This window comes from Macrotis lagotis, chromosome 5, assembly GCF_037893015.1.
Source record: "Macrotis lagotis isolate mMagLag1 chromosome 5, bilby.v1.9.chrom.fasta, whole genome shotgun sequence".
Lineage (NCBI taxonomy): Eukaryota > Metazoa > Chordata > Mammalia > Peramelemorphia > Peramelidae > Macrotis > Macrotis lagotis.
The window spans coordinates 38,127,649-38,144,921 of NC_133662.1; the positions used below are offsets into that span (position 1 = coordinate 38,127,649).

At 33.5% G+C, this 17,273-nt stretch overlaps 1 pseudogene; it reads right to left on the reverse strand.

Moving 5' to 3' along the window:
* Positions 1-2,239: 2,239 nt before the first annotated feature.
* LOC141489243 (large ribosomal subunit protein eL28 pseudogene) lies at positions 2,240-3,387 on the reverse strand (annotated as a pseudogene).
* Between the last annotated feature and the right edge of the window lie 13,886 nt (positions 3,388-17,273).

Here is a 17,273-nt window from a genome sequence, read left to right on the forward strand (position 1 = left end):
AAGTTGTCCTTTCTCTGAGGTTAGCTTTCTATCCTCTAGGTGTTGTCACCTCTCAGTGAAGTAAATAATGTAATGTATTTTGCAAATCTAGGAAGATTAATATGTACCATCTTTGTAATTTCTATTATTGCTATTAAGTATTTATAAATATTGTTCAACTTTAGATTTCATTAAAAATACAGGGGAAGAAGTCAACAATTGGATTCCCTCCAAAGGCAATTAATTTCTTTTTAGAACAGTTCTAATTGTTAGAAAGTTTTTCCCCCCTTTACAATACATCTAAATGTCTTTCTCTGTAGCTTATTCACATTGCTTCTTTTTCTGGTCTCTGGGGCCAAGTACAACTTGTCTAATCTCTATTTTATGTGACATTCATTCATCTATGTGAAAATTGTTATCATTTTTTCTAGAGTTAGAATCCAAAGCAATCATGAAAGTATCAAGAAGACGCTTTTCTTCTCTGAAATAAGATCCCTTATTCCTTCAATTCAACTTAATATGCCATTATCTTTGGACCAGGAGGTATGTTATTCCCTCTGCTTGGAATGATCTCTGTCTCATCAATCTTCTTCATAAAACAAGACATCTAATTATAATATGCAAATTAATATGGAGCCAGAATATAGCTAAATTAATATATCCCTAGTTTCTTGACATTTTTTTTGTCTCTCTTAATTCAGTTCAAAATTACAAAAATTTATTTGGTTGCCATTTTCCTTTAAGGGGCAACTAGATGGTACAATGGATGGAGCACTAGTTCTGGAGTACAGAGAACCTGAATACAATTTGACCTCAGACACTTATTAGCTGTGTGACCCTTTGAAAGTCACTTAACCCTGTTTGTCTCAGTTTCTTCATCTGTAAAATGATCAAGAAAAAGAAAATAGAAAACTGCTTCAGTATTTTTGTCAAGAAAATACCCTTATTTGATCAAGGAGAGTCAGACATGACTGAAATTACTCAATAATGTGAAGAAAAAATCCATTTGGTGACTCATGTTGACTTTGTTGCTCAGTAATCTCCCAGATACAACTTTTATCTATTTATTATTTTGTAATCAAAGACATCAATTTTCATATAGTCCTTCTGAAATTCATCTCACTAGATTGCACTCAATTTTCTAACCTGTTAAGATATTTTTGGATTCTGACTCTAATCTAACAGTTTTGATTCTTTCCAAAGTGTGAACTGCCAGCCAGCTTGATGGTCATGTCATCTATCCCTTATTTAAGATGTCTGCGCTGAGTCTAGCAGTTTAAGTATGACTTTGGAAAGATATGAACCATAGTCATAAGTAAGGAAAGCTAACCCAATGAAAAGGAGGAAAGCTATTCAATAAGGGTTCAGAAAACACTATGAATTTTCAGCATGACAAAGATCCTCTACTGCTGAACAGTATGAAGTGCTTTGGGATTGGAGCAACATCAAAAACATTTCTTGAAGTCAGGTGACTGGGTGAATTTGCCTTAAATAACCTCACTTTTTAGTTCTATGAACCAATTAAAAGAGTATATGATTCTAAAACTTTTTAAAGAAAATCTACCCTGATTTACATGAAATAAGAGTTGATATTATTCCCACCACACCCCACCACCTGTTAATAAAATGCTGAAACTGACCCTGAATCAGATTAAAATGTAAATAGGAAATATTGAACTAAATAAATAAACTTTAATAGAATACAGAAAATGTTAATATGTGGTTTCTAAGTCAATAGTTAGCCAGAGGCATCCTTATGTAAAATTTAGTGAACTCCCATTTCTTTTTTGAGCATGGTATTGGAACAGCCCTATAAAGGAATGTCTGAATATGAATGAAGCTCTAATGTAAGGGATATGGATAATGCAATGGATTTTGCAGTTTACAGATCTCTCTTCATGTAAAAAGGTTAACATGTGTAAGAACAGTCATGGGAATTCTAAATTTATAATCAGGATGATAACACTTGCTAAATCATCACCAATCACCATAATGGATCAATATAGTTGCTTTGTGCTATGTCACACTTTGTATTTCCTAACCAGCAGCCAGCATATCTTCTTCCCTGGTGTCCCATGGGAAAGTGGGGATGTCAGTTCTTTGCCCCATAACAGAACTTTGAAGGAATTTTTCTTTCTTCTCTTTGGAGAGTGGTTTGAACTTTCTTCTCCCCCTTGTTACCATAAAGCCAGCAAGCTATATATATATATATATTTGGTTAGGCAGTTTGACTTTATTAGCTAAAGGCAGGTCCAGCACCTTAGGTGCTCTTGGGATGGTAGGTTTGCATCTTCTTCACCACCACAAGGCTTCTGGTCTGGCAGGATATTACTGGTCCTACAAAGAGCAGTCATGTGTAAATCTTTCCTTTATTTATTTTTTTAGATGATATATCAGACACTGTTGAGTGTGGTCCGAGCATTTTTGTTGTTTGTGGTCCTCATGGAGGAAGTGGCAGACTTCCTCTCATCTGTCCTGCGCTTCAGTACCACCACAATGTCCTTGCCATCAGTGGCCGGCTCAATGCCTACTGTCTTCTGGTGGATTAGCCCATTGTAACAGAATGAGTTCTGGGCCTTGAGGTGGTTGTGTTCTGTGTTGTACATCTGCTTTTGATTGATGAGGAAGCTGGAGAAATTCCTAAGGACCATCCAATTCAGGTGGGCCAAGGTCAACTGTGGGGGTTGAGTTGAGGAGCTGCTCTCCCAGCAGCTACCTTGATCTTCCAAGAATTCCCTTCATAGAAGATATTTCATAACCACTTGAGTAATACAAGTCCAATGAAGGAGGAAAGTGGAAAGTGGCTGGGTCTTCAGGGGAAAAAATATACACACTTTTATCCCTCCTTCCCAGTATTTGTTTTTGAATATCATGCAAATCTATCAAGTGCGAACATTTTATTTATGTACTTGTACATTTGACTATATTATATAATTGAGTATAATATATTTATATTATATAACATACAAATCAATGTAGAAAATTGTAAATAATCTAAAATTATTATAGAAATCTATAAGAAAGCAGGGAAATGAAAAAAAAAAGGTTAAAAAGTATTTGGGAGACTTCTGACCTGGCAAAGAACACCAAGCAGTATTCTAAATTTTTCTGGTTTTCCCTCAGAACCTACCAGAATCAAGTATCTTAACAAATTTAGGAGCAACAGAACCCATAAAAGAACAGAGGGGAACAATTTTCAGTAAGGTCTGTCAGGGGACTCTGTGTGTGGGGAAGTGGGGGGAGGGACAGTGTGGACATGCCCAGGGCAGAGAGAAGAAACTCAGTGCATGGGTGGGCCTAATTAACTTGTGACTAACCTGAGTTGGGGACTAACTTTTGAACCACAATGATGTGCATGGAGGGAGGATTGTGCTCCTGTGCAACAGCCCAGTACACACATTCAGCCATGGTGGCTGGTCTGGACAACCCAAACCACAAACCCTTGGTGGTCCCAGAGAAACCCCTGATATTATTGGGGAAGGATCTGGGGTTCCCCAGTACAAACACAAAAATAGTCCCAGGTATTCTTACCTTTTCCCAAGTAGACAGTGGATTTACCCAATCCTGATGATCCAGAGAGACCCTCTGGCACTGAATTGCAGGTGAGGACAGCCCAGATCCAGGCCTAGGTATAGGGAGTGGGTGGCTAACTGACATCCCCTACACGGACAACACGGAAAAATTTTCTGGCATTCCTTACTGTTTGGTTCATTGAGTTAACCCCTGGAGTTCCTAACTCCAGTTATCCAGGCCTCTAGGGTTCTCCATACCAAAGGTTTGCAAACAAGCCCCTCCCCCAACATAAGACCCTAGAGAAAGCTAACATCTCAAAATGAAAAAAGACTTGTGTAAAGCCAGGTCTATGTTACCTTGGAGATAAGGATACTAGTTCAGAAAAGGAGGACAGAAGGGATCCTATATATGAAGCTTTGAAGAGTATGTCCTGGTCACCAGCTCAGAAAGATTGCTTAGAAGAGATCAGAAAGGAGTTTAAAAATCAAATAGATTGCAGTTACGTGGTACAGTGGATAGAGCACTGGCCCTGGAGTCAGATGGACCACCTAGCTGTGTGACCTTGGATAAGTCACTTAACCCCATTGCCTTGCAAAAAATAAAAAAATAAAAAAAATCAAATAGAAAAACTGGGAAAAGAAATGCAAGAGAAAAGTAACAGCATGAAATAGAAAATTAATATATTACAACAAAAAGTGACAAATACTTTAAAAATACAATTGGACAAATGCAAAAAGAAAATAACTCCCTCAAAAACACAATTGAGCAAATGAAAATAACAACTTTTAAGAATAGAGTTGACTAAATAGAAAAGGAAATACAAAAGTTAAATGGAGAAAATGCTTTCCTGTAAAATAAAAGGGGATTGGGGAAGTTAATGACTTAATGAGAAAAGAGAACCTGCTAGAACCAGCAAAAATTGACCATATATTAGGGCACAAAAACCTCACAGTCAAACACAAAAAGGCAGAAATATTGAATGTATTCTTCTTCAGATCATGATACAATAAAAAAGTAGAAAAACTGTAAAATCCCTCAATGGTAAATCAACTGACCTGGAAAGTAGACTCAGGAGAGAAAAATTTAAGAATCATAGGACTACTTGAAAACCTTGATCAGAAAAAGAATCTGGATTCTATTCCTCAGGCGATAATTAAGTAGAACTGTTCTGATATCCTGAAACTAGAGGCAAAAAAAAGTCATTGAAAAAAAATCTATCAATCACCTCCTGAAATGTATGCCAAAATGAAAACACCAAGGAATATTGCGGACAATCTCTAGAATTATTATATCAAGAAAAAATCCTGGAATTGAACAGAAAGAAATAATTCAAATGCCAATGAGTCACAGTCAGGATTACACAAGATCTGTTTGTATCAGCATTAAAGGATCAAAGGGCTTGGCATATGTTATTCTGGAGAGCAAGGGAACTTGGATTACAATCAAGAAAAAAAATTCCAGTAAAGCTTAGCTTTTTCTTTCAATGGCAAAGATGGACATTTGACAAAATATGTCACTTGCAAACTTTCCTGATGAAGGACTAGACTTGAACAGAAAATTTGATTTTAAAATAAAAGATTTAAGAGATAGATGGAAAGGTAAATAGGAAAAGAAAATGACTGCTATCTAATAAGATTACATTGGTTGCATCCCTACATGGGAGGAAGCTTCTCATAAATCCTGAGAATTGTAAATATATTACAGGGAATATACTTAGACTGAAGGTATGGACCTTCATGTTATGTTCTTGACTTTGATGCAGTGATTTTAAAAATACATTTCATTAAAAACAGGAGGAACTGTAAAGAGACAGGATGAAGAGGTAGATAAAATGGGGGTAAATTGTATCACATGAAGATGTACAAAAGATCTATTGCAATAGAGGGTATGAAGGAAAGAGGAGAGAACTTCCTGAATCTTACTCTCATCAGTTTTGTCACAGAGGGGGTTTATATCACATATTTAATTGAGTTTAGAAATTTGTCTTAGCTTTCAAGTATTAGGAAGGGAAAGGGAGGAGGGAAGGAAGGAAGACTGATAAAAGAGAGGGAAGGAAGAAGAGAAAAAGAGAAAGGGAAAAATAGGGAGGGTGGTGGGAAGAAGTGGGTAAACACATTGAGGGTGGTAGTATTCAGAAGCAAGACACTGGGGAGGAGGGATAGCATGAAAGGAGGAGATAATTACAAACATGGGGAGATAGCATGGAGGGCAATGGAAGTTAGTAATTATAACTGTGAATGGAATGAATTCTCCCATAAAATGGAAGCAGATAATAGAGTGGATTAAGATCCATGATCCTACAATATACTGCTTACAGGAAACATTTGAAGCAGAGAGATACACACACAGAGTTAAATAAAAGACTGGTGTAGAATATATTATGCTTTGCCTGAAGTAAAAAAAAAAAAAAGTAGGGATAGGAACCCTTAACTCAGACAAAGCAAATGCAAAAAAGATCTCATTAAAAGAAATATGGAAAGAAACTATGTCTTCTTAAAAGATACCATAGAGAATGAAACAATTTCAGTACCAACCATATATGCACCAAGGACTATAGTATCCAAAAAACCTGAGGAGAAGCTTAATGAGTTACTGGAACACATAGACAGCAAAACTCTACTGGTGGGGGACCTCAGTCTCCCTCTCAGAATCAGATAAATCTAACCATAACATAAACAAGAAAGAAGTTAAGGAAGTGAATAAAATGTCAAAAAACTTAGACATGATAGACAGCTGGAGAAAAATAGAATTGGAATAGAAAGCAATATACCTTTTTGCTGTGGCATCTACACAAAAATTGACCATGTATTAGGGCATAAAAACCTCACATTCAAACATAGAAAGGCAGAAATATCGAATGTATTCTTTTTCAGATCATGATACAATAAAAATCGCATGCAATGGAGGGCCATGGAGGGACAGACCTAAAACTAACTAAAACCTAAATAACCTAATTTTTCAAGAATTAGTGGATCAAACAATAAGTCATAGAAAACATTAATGATTTCATCCAAAACAATGACAATAATGAAACAATGTAACAAATCTTATGCTATACAGTCAAAGCAATTATTAGGGAATATATTTTAGCTCCAAATGCTTACATGAACAAAATAGATTAAAGAACCAAGCATGAACTAAAACAATTTGAGAAAGGATTAATTAAAAATATCTAAATACCAAAGTAGAAATTCTGAAAATTAAAGGTGAGATTAATAAAATCTAAACCAAGAAAACTTGAACCAAACCAAAAGTTTGTTTTATGAAAACAAGCAATTAAATTGATAAAATTTTGGTTAATTGGATTAAAAAGAGAAAGAACAAAATGAAATCACTAGTATCAAAAATGAAGAATGTGACCTCACCACCAATGAAGAGGGAATTAAAGCAATAATTCAAAATGTTTTACCCAACTGCATGCCAATAAATTCGATAATCTAAATGAAATACGTGAATATTTATAAAAACATAAACTGCACATATAAAAAGAAGAATTTAAATACTTAAATATCCTTATATCAGATAAAGAAATTGAATAATCCTTCAATGAACACCCTAAGAAAAAATCTCCAGATGAATTTACAAATGAATTCTGCCAAACATTTAAGGAACAATTAGTTTCCATTCTAAATAAACCATTTGGAAAAAAAGTGTATGTGAAGGAGGTGGTCTGCCAGATTTCTTCTATGACACCAATATGTGACTGATATCTAAAACAGGAAGAATCAAAACAGAGACAGAAAATTGAGGAACAATTTCTCTAATGTATTTAGATGATAAAATTTTAAATAAATTATTAGCAAAAATAGTTAAAGTAGGAAAATAGATTAGTAGTTGTTAATATGAAGTAAAAAATATCAACAAACTATATGGAAATAAGCTAATACATAGTTTTCCCAAGTAAAAATGAACATGTCTTTTTTAGTTTCTGAGACATAGTTAATTGAGAATAACTATAGGTTGGTAGTCATTTTTTTTTTCTTACAAGGATTCCCTTTTAAGAAGGGCATTCAGAATCTGACTGAGCAGTGAATTGCGATGTTAACTATGAATCTTCTTAGGTTTAGGATTGACTTCTTCCTACAGCAACTAACCATAGAAAAAAATTAAAGGAAAGATAATGTCCTGTCCCAAAGTCTTTGTGGAAATAGGTTTTTTTTTTTTGTATTTTGTGTCTATAGTAACTAAAATGTATTTTAGATATAATTAAGTGAATGAATATGCCAAATTCATCTATATAGAAAAATTGATTGGCTTTCCATTAATAGAGAAGAAAAGAGCAAAAAAAGAAAAAGAAAAAGAAAAAGAAAAAAAGTAAAGATGATGAGAGAAGTAGAAATTCTTATCAGAAAATAGGGAACCCAAGACTCTATATCACAAGATTTAAGAAATGAAAGTCTAGTCTCTCAGTCAGGGCCATCTCCAGTTTTTCTAATTCATATCTGGCCACTAGACCCAGATGACTTCAGAGAAGAAAGTGAGGCTGGTGACTGAGCATAGCATCCCCCACACTCAAATCCAGTTCACAAGCATATCATAGTAATACCTCCCTTGAAGAACAAAGGACAAACATCATCATCATCATCATCATCATCATCATTTTTGTAGGGGAAGCATTGTGGACATAAACATACATACATAAATACACATGTGAAAGTATTTGTAGAAAATAAATATAGAGCAATCTTGGATGATTCTGCTAGAAATTCTAAGAAATGGAATTTTGTTTTAAGACTGACTGCATGCCAGGTATGGGGAATAGCTAATGTTAAAGCTTTGAAAAGTGATTTATTATTTCATGAATGAATATGAATAAAAGGGTCAGTTTGGTGATAGCAAAGGCTTTAGAAGGTGATTAACATATAATAAGATTAAAAAAGTAGGTTGAGCTCAGGTTGTAAAGAGATTTAAAAATCAAATTGAGTTTATATTTGGTGAAAGAGATGATAGGAAAACAGTGAATTTTACTGAGAAGGGAGTAAATGTGGAGAGATTTGAACTTTAAGAAAATCACTTTGACAGTAATGGGGAAAGAAAAGGCAGGGAGATCAAAGAGAAGACATAACTGTCCAAGAAAGAGTGATGTTGGCCTGAACTAGAATCCACACAAAAATTAAAGTTTGAAGGGACCTTTATGTAATCTTATAATCTAGTCCATTTATGAAAGGCATCCACATTATAATGTATCCAACAAGTGGACATGAATTCTCCCTGCAAGATTTTAATTGAAAGAGAATTCATGAGCTAATGAAAGCATTAGAACACAGTTCTAATTGTTAAAAAAAAATTGTTGTCATTGTTTACCCTGGTATAAATATCAAATTTGCTTTCTCACAACTTTGACATATTACTCCCTTTCCTAGATTGTAAATTTAAACAGAACAAATTTAATCATGTGACTTAATAGATGGGTTTAAATCCTAGTTCTTCAATTTTATTTGAGTTTGGTTGTTTAAACAGATCTGATTCTATATGACCCCATGGACCATAGCATGCCAAGCTTGACAAAGATTTTGGAGTGGTTTACTATTTCCTTCTCTAGTAGATTGAGGAAACAAGTTCTCAAAGCAAGCCAGTGCCTGAGCTTTGAACTCAGGTCTTCCTGACTCCAGGTACAGAGCTCTATCCAATGATGACATTTAATGCCTATGAAGAATTGGTCAGGTTCTTTAAGATCTCTGAATTCATGTTTTTTCTTCTGTGGAGTTTGATTGTTGAATTGGTTGACCTTGAAGCTTCCTTTCACCTCTAAGCTTATAATCCTATATTCAAATGCCCCAAGTTCCTGAAAATATTTCTCTTGAAACATGACTTCAAATGCTTTCCCTATCTTTATCATCCTCCACCAGACAATCTCCCTTTCATTAAAGTCCTTAAACTGTACTACACTTTCTTGGATTTTTCAAAATATTGATCTGTTATTTCTCTCTAGAGGTAGAATTATAAAGAATTTTAGGGGATAAGTGGAGAGACACCCAGGGTAAATGTGGGTTTAGATTGAGATTGAGAGTTGAAAACCAGTTACACTGTAGTGAGCAGATTTATGTATTATAGGAAAGAGGAATGTCTATCTCCGGGTATTTTTCTGAATAGTGTTCAAAAGACACTAAGTCCTAGGATTCAAGGGACTATAAGAAGAATAATTTCTACTGGAAACTAAGGCTAAATGGCAATAAAAAAACAAATAAACAAACAAAACCAAAACATTTCTTCTACAGGACTCAAATGAAGTATTAGTGGAGGGGTTCTTAAACTGGAGTTGAAAAACTAGTCAAAATGTTTTGATAATTTCATTTATTTTTCAGTTTGTTTTTTCTTTTCATTCCCTTTATTTTAAATTGTTTATTACTTTTCAAAAATTACATGTAAAAATAATTTCATTGTTCATTTTCAATATTTTGAATTCAATTTCTCTCCCTTCATCCCTGCACTCCTCATTGAGAATCATGTAATTCAAAATAGATTATACAAGTGTGGTGATGCCAAGCATATTTCCATGTAGTTGTATTATAAAAGACAATATAAACCCACCAAAAAATAAAATAAAAAATTATGGTTCAATCGTCATTATTACTCTATCTTTTCATTTTTTGACAATGGATAGCATTTTTCATCATAAATCCTTCTGAGTTGACAATATTATTTCAATATATCGTTGATTTTCTTTGTAATTTTATTTTACTTCATGTATCTGAAAACATTTTGAGAATGCTGCCATAGGCTTCATCAGACTGCCAAAGGATTTTGTGATAGAAAAAAAGGGTAAGAGCCACTGGTAGAAAGAGTCTATTGGTCAGTTACCATTAACCAGAAGAAAGATAGCTTGATATGGAAAGAAAAGATTTTTGAGAGAATGAATAAATAAATAATCTCTCTTTTAAATGACTTTTGCAATGGGAAACAATGCCTTAAAGAAACAAGTCAGACGTCACATATTGTTACTATAACATTATGATATAAATAACGTATCAGTAGGAAAAATGAACAGTTATTTTTAGTAGATGGATTTAACAGTAGAAAAAAAATGACTTTATACAAATTACCTCCTTTGGAATTGGAAAGATGTTTATGTGATAATCTCTGAGCTGTAAGGATTTATGAAGGGTATATATTGAGTGCCTTTTCCATCTAGATATAGGGAAATAGTTTGTGGTTTTGCACATTTTTGCTCTATTTAATAAACTGGAAGGAGATCATTTCAAGTGTTAGTTTGAGAGAGTTTGAAGACACGTTTTCTGTCATTGTGAGAAAAAACCTGAAGACCCAGAAATAAAAGAGATTAAATGATGTTTTCTGATCAAGCTGTTTTCACATTCATGTTTTGAAGAGAATTTAAGAGATTTGAATATCTCTAAAAATCATAAATAAAATAATAATGTAGTTCCAGAAAAGTCACATAGTTGACAAGATGTGTGAACAACAGATTGTTTCAAGCAGTGAAGCTGACTATAGTCATAATATTTAAAATAATGTATTTTGTAATGCATTTTTTAAATGTAAATTTTATCTATACATAAAAATTGTGGCATATGCATTATATATATATATATGTATATTAGCACTCTCATTACTGATATCATTTTAATATTTAACAATATAAATATTGTTAAGTAAAAATACTTAAAGGAAGCATATCCCTGGGCTAAAAACCTTCATATTATGATTACAGTCACACAAAAAGGTTACTATCTGAACCTGTCAAATTGAGGACCCCTCCATGCTGAGACCTATATACTATTTAGAGAACAGAAGTCCCAGAGAAGTACATATGCATGGATCACTGCATTTAAATTTCTTTTAAGTAAATTGAATAATTTATGAGTAGCATTGTTTTGTGGAAAGCAAACCAGATTTAGATAGCAAAGGTGGATGAGAAACCCTAAAAAGAACTCAACAATCCTCATATCAGAGGTATTAGTACTCATTGAACACCTCATACATCCCAGCTCTCACCTGTGCCTCCAAAAAAAGTGTACCATGCAAAGAAACCATAGTCCACTAAATCATCTCTGCAGATAAACTAAACCAAAATGAAAGCAACCAACAAGACTCAAACCTATTGATAAGTTATGGGGACATCTACTCCAAACAAATGAAGACTTTCCCATAGAATAAATGTATGGAAACAAGAAATGAAATTGAGACTGACAAAATTAATAGAACTCTGCCTCACTTAGATCCAATTCATGTGCAAGCTAAGACAAACCCTGATGTCATTGATCCACTTTGAAAATGAAAACATCAATAGAATTAAATTCAAATGATTTAGGTCAAAACATCAGCTCTGCCACTTACTACCTATATAATATTAGGGAAGGCATTTTCCCATTCTGTCTGGGACTTAAATTTCTCATCTATAAAATGAGAAAATTTAAAAATTTTACCTTTTAGGTGCCTTTTATATTTCTAAATTTATTATCCTGAATATTGCTTGTATGACTGGGCAAGTAAATGAATCTTTCAGGAAACTCTAAGATTGTTGGATTTGGTATAGGTAAAAATTTACACTGGCAAAGGGAGTTTCCATCCTGGAAGTTCCCTATTCCAATGTGGGTTTGGGAAAATGTATTATAATAACTAGAATTTATATAGTATATCAAATCTTGCAAAGCATTGGGGTGGCTAGATGGTGCAGTGGAAAGAGCACTGGCCCTGGAGTCAGGAGTATGTGAGTTCAAATCCAGCCTCAGACCCTTAATAATTACCTAGCTGTGTAGCCTTGGGGCAAGCCACTTAAACCCCTTTGCCTTGCAAAAAGAACAACAAAAAAATCTTACAAGGCATGTTGAATTTATTATCTCAATAAACACACAGCATCCCTATGGATATAGATGGCTAAAGATAATATTATATTCTCTTTTAAATGAGTAAATTAAAAGATGGACATATTGTGGGATTTACCCATAGTAACATAGTTGATAGGTAGCAATGTCAGAATTTGATCACCAGCCTTACTGATGGAGTCTAGTACATTTTTAAATGCTGTTTCTTAAGGCCCTGGACTAAAATAAGATAATCTTTAGTGGAATCTTTTCTTCCCTTTCTGATTCTTTCCTTTACTTCTGTATGGATTGATGGTCTGGTTCTAACAAATTTTTCTAGTATATGACAAAAAATACCATAATTCCCCATCTATAAGACTCACCCTTTCCAAAAAACTTGGGGTCTAAAAACTGGGAGCATTTTATAAAGTGGTTGCAGAATTTTTACTTGCATTTCTTGCTTTTTTCATCTTTGTTTTGTGCCCATTGTTTTGTGTTTGTTATCAGTATATTACATTATATTTTGCTACATTCTACCCGGAAATGGCTCAGAAAATATTTTCGTACCATGCAAAATTAAAATTAAAAGTGATTCAGTTTGCAAAAGTGAATGGAAATCATGCTGTACGTTTTGATTACAGTCACACAAAAATGTTACAATTTGAACCTCTCCTGTTTGAGGACAAGCTTCTTGTCCAGGGAGCTGTTAAAAGATTGTCTTTCCCTTGATAGAGACTGAGAAAAGAATATTTGCATTTGGTGAATGTCACTATGTAGAGTATTAAAATCTCACATTGCATTTCTCACTGATTCCCTGAATATCTTAGGCCATCTTCTTTTTTTAATCATCGTTTTACTTCCTATTAAAGAAAAGAAAATTATTTTTTTGTCTGGGTCATAGCTTGAATAATTAAGAAATAAAAGTAATCATCAAAGAATGTCAGAAAAAGTATGTGCTATGTAAATGAATTAATTTTGATATAGGCACCTATAAATGTTCATATATATATGTACAGATACATACATTCTGAGACTGGCTATGGGAAGAAGAAACCCTACTGAAAACACCACAGCAGAAGAAGGGCATTAGAGGCAAGTCAGCAAAATGACCTGATTTAGAGAAGGAATTGAAAATTTGGATTGAAGACCAAAGGGCAATTGGAATTCCTATGTCCACAAAGGTGGTTCAGCTTGAGGCAAGAAGAATTGCTTCTGAAAAAGAAGTTACTGATTGTAAAGGAAGATGTAATTGTACTTCAAGTTCATGAAATGGAAAGGACAAAGCATGTGCACACACACACCAGATCTGCTGAAAAGATGACTGAAATCTATGAGCAGAAGGTCATTGAATTTCATTGTGAATAAAACCTGAGTTCAAAAATTTTATGTAATATATATATTTTTTTCAAATTTCAGACCCCTAACTTAAGGTGTGTCTTATACCTGGGGATATATGGTATAGTATATGGTGCAAAGACAGAGAAGATGGAGGGAAAAGGAATTATCAGCCTCGGGGTAACATAACTTGAAAACTGTCTGAGAAGAGAAGCCTCAGACTATGGCAGAGGGAGAGTGATTGAATCTTTTCAAAGAAGTTTTCTGTTGCCCTGAATTTTCTGTCTATCCTGGTTTCTCACCAATTTGCAACTGCTACAATCCACTAGCCTGATGAATGTTGTGAGAGCAGAAAAAATTTTGTGCCTTCTCCATTGACACCAATTACAATGGATCAAAGACAAAGGATAAAAATGGTTTTAAGTATTTGATTTGGTTAAGCAGCATTTTCCATCTAATCAGGCTTCATGGTTCTAGGAATGCCATATGCCATCTTTAATCAGTTAAAAAAAAAAAAAAACAACAGTGAGTGTGAAATTTACATGCCTTGTGAAAATACTGTTCGCTGAGTCAATAAAAAAGGAGTTTTATTCCCCTCTCTTCCTCCTTCTTGAGGGAAAACCATAGAGCAAGGTCTACTCTCCAGTCTAAATCACCATTGGCAACTTAAGAGGCTATAGAAATTAGCTACCCCCAAATCTCTTGATTGTTATTCATCTGTATTTGGACTAATTGAAAAATTATTTTATTATATTGAGATTTCAAAACAATGGTTGAGAGTAAGTTTAATTCAGTGGAAGTTAAATTAAGCTGCAAGATAATAGCTATTAAGAAGAATTACTCTCCATAAAATATACTTCAATATACAATAATGGACTTAAAGGAAATGCTGAAATGTTCTATTTGAAGCAATTACTGGAAAGTCATTATTTAAATAAAGACCCTATATTGCTGGGAAGTTTAAGGCATTAAATTCCCCTCAGACAAAAAAAAAAACTATGTGAGAAAACTATTTTAAAAATTGTATCTTTTAAGAAGGAAAATGCACTAAATAAAAACCTCTAAAATTTAGGAAGTATTACAGTCATGAATATAGAAATGTTACAGTCTTCTATTGTGGTGTCTAGTTGGCATGTCGTGCAGTACCCAAGGGCATTATGTGTCACATATTATTGCAAACAATACTGTCTGCTTTGAAGTAATGGAAATGAATAATACACCAACGATAGTTACAAATGTTAGATGTTCAGTACATCCTCTAGTGTGTTTATCATTTAACAAAAATAAACTCCAAAGTTCCTCAACTTTGTTTCTAATGTGAGTAAAGCTGATCTGAGCTCAAGCTTCTCAATGATGTTTAGGTAGCTAGAAAATCACATCCATATCAGCCAGGATGAAAAGTGGACTTTTCTTAAACAGAATAGAAAAATTTGTTTGTTACTGTTGAATTAATAGAGCTTATAAATAGTAGGCATTTTTATTCTTAATTTCAAAGATAAATGCTTGAAAATGCTTAAGTATTGAGGTTATCCTTTCCGAGACAGGTATTTGCTAAAACAAGGCTATACTCCTATGTTTCCCTGTGCTGCATTCAACTAAAATACAACTTGCTATTACTGAATTCTTCTTTTGCGATGCCAGGACTTGCAAACCTTAACACTTTGAAAAGCCTCTTAGGGATTGGCCATTCTCACCCAACCACTGGGTAAGCTGCACTTCCAATTTCATCAGAGTACTTCTTGACACTTCAGTAAGGGATAATATACTGTAGCACAAGAGCATCTGTTTATCTTTGTTATGCTTTACTTTTGTGATTGCATTAACTAGTGGGAAAGAGAGAAAAATTCCTAATGCACAATGTATACATTTATGTGTGATCTATGCAGACATAAAGGTTCTGTGTATATATGTCATATTTCCATTTTCATAATTGGACATTTATAGATGCTTATTTCAAAATCAATCCATATACATAGCCCATATTCTTTTCCTATGACATTCTTTAATGTTTACTTTTATTTCTTAAGTATCCAAACTATGGCCCAGACAAAGAAACACTGTTCTTAGGTCTTTGATAGGAAAAGGATTTAAAAAAAGATGTCCTAAGATATTCAGGGAATCAGTGTGAGATGTAGTGTGAGGTAATAAAACCTGCATAGAGACACCCATCATATGCAAATATTCTTTTCTCAATCTCTATCATGGGAAAGACAGTTTTTCAACAGCTCCCTGGACAAGAAACTTGTCCTCAAATGGGAGAGTTGTATTATGAATCAGTGGTTTGAATGATAAAAATGAACATCTGTTCCTAAATGTAAGCATGACATGAAGTAGAGAGGTGCAATTTACAAATTAAAATATGGGTCTAAAATTCTAAAAATACTTTGAAAAATTGAAGAACAAGTCAAAAATAAATAGAAGGAAAATAATAAGGATAGCTCTGGTGGCCTGGAATGGGTGAAAAGAAAAACACAACCAACAACTATAAAAAATCATTACAACTGTGATACCTAAGGATATATATATATATATATATATATATATATATATATATATATATATATATATATATATATATATATGCCTGATTAATAGCAAAGCAAAATATGATAGGTCAATGCTTTAACTAGATATTAACAAATTGGTGCAATGAAGCAAAATTCTCATTTTCCTCAATAAGTCTTGACTAGAATGCATCCTCTTGATCCATTCTCTGTATTTTCAACATAAAAATTGGAGGGTATCCAGAGGACAGCAAAATTAATGATAAATGTTTGACAATGAGAACTCATGAGAAATGACTTTAAAAAGAAGTATAATTATTTAGCACAATTTGAGAAATGCCTTGTAAACTACTTTTAACTGTATAAAGGTTATTATAATTAACTTAGTCACCTGCAGAAACATACTTCCAAAAATATAATTGGGCAGTAAGAATATCTTAAGTTTAATAGAATAAGTACTATTCTTACCAAGATTAGATTTCCTTTATTCATCATATTTTATTATTATTCAGTATTATAGATGAGTCAAGTTACTTTGCTTTTTGCAGCAAGATTTTAGGAATCTGGGTCATACAGATGGTCAGGAGAAATTTGAGGTTAGAAGAAGATGAAACCAAGAGACTGAATCTATGCTTGTACTCAGGACAAATCACATAACCACACACACCCCCAGGAAACTCCCTAAAAGTAAGTGCCAAATCTGCCTTGGTAAGGGGGAATTTTCTTACTGGAGTTTCCCACTAAAATAAATGACAGGTCTAACCTAGTCCTCATCCCTGTCAACAAACTCTCAGAATTCTAAGAACTAAATAGAAAAGATAATTTGTATTGAATTCATAATAATTTAATTGAGTGCTATTACATACATAGAAAAAATAATAAACACTTAAAAATGCAATAGTAGCAATAATATATACTTCAGTATAGCAAAATGCTAATGCTAGTTATAGTAATAATAACTAGCATTCATGTAGTGCCTATTAAAAATTTAGCACTGCACTAAACAATTTACAAATATTGTCTTATTTGATCCTCAGAACAATTGTGTGAGATAGATGGTATTATTACCTCCTATTTTAGAATTGAAGATTTTGAAGGAAAAGAAGTTATGTGACTTTTCAAGGTCACAGTCTGAGGCTAGGTTTTTTTTTAACTCAAATCTTCCTGACTCCATGCCCAG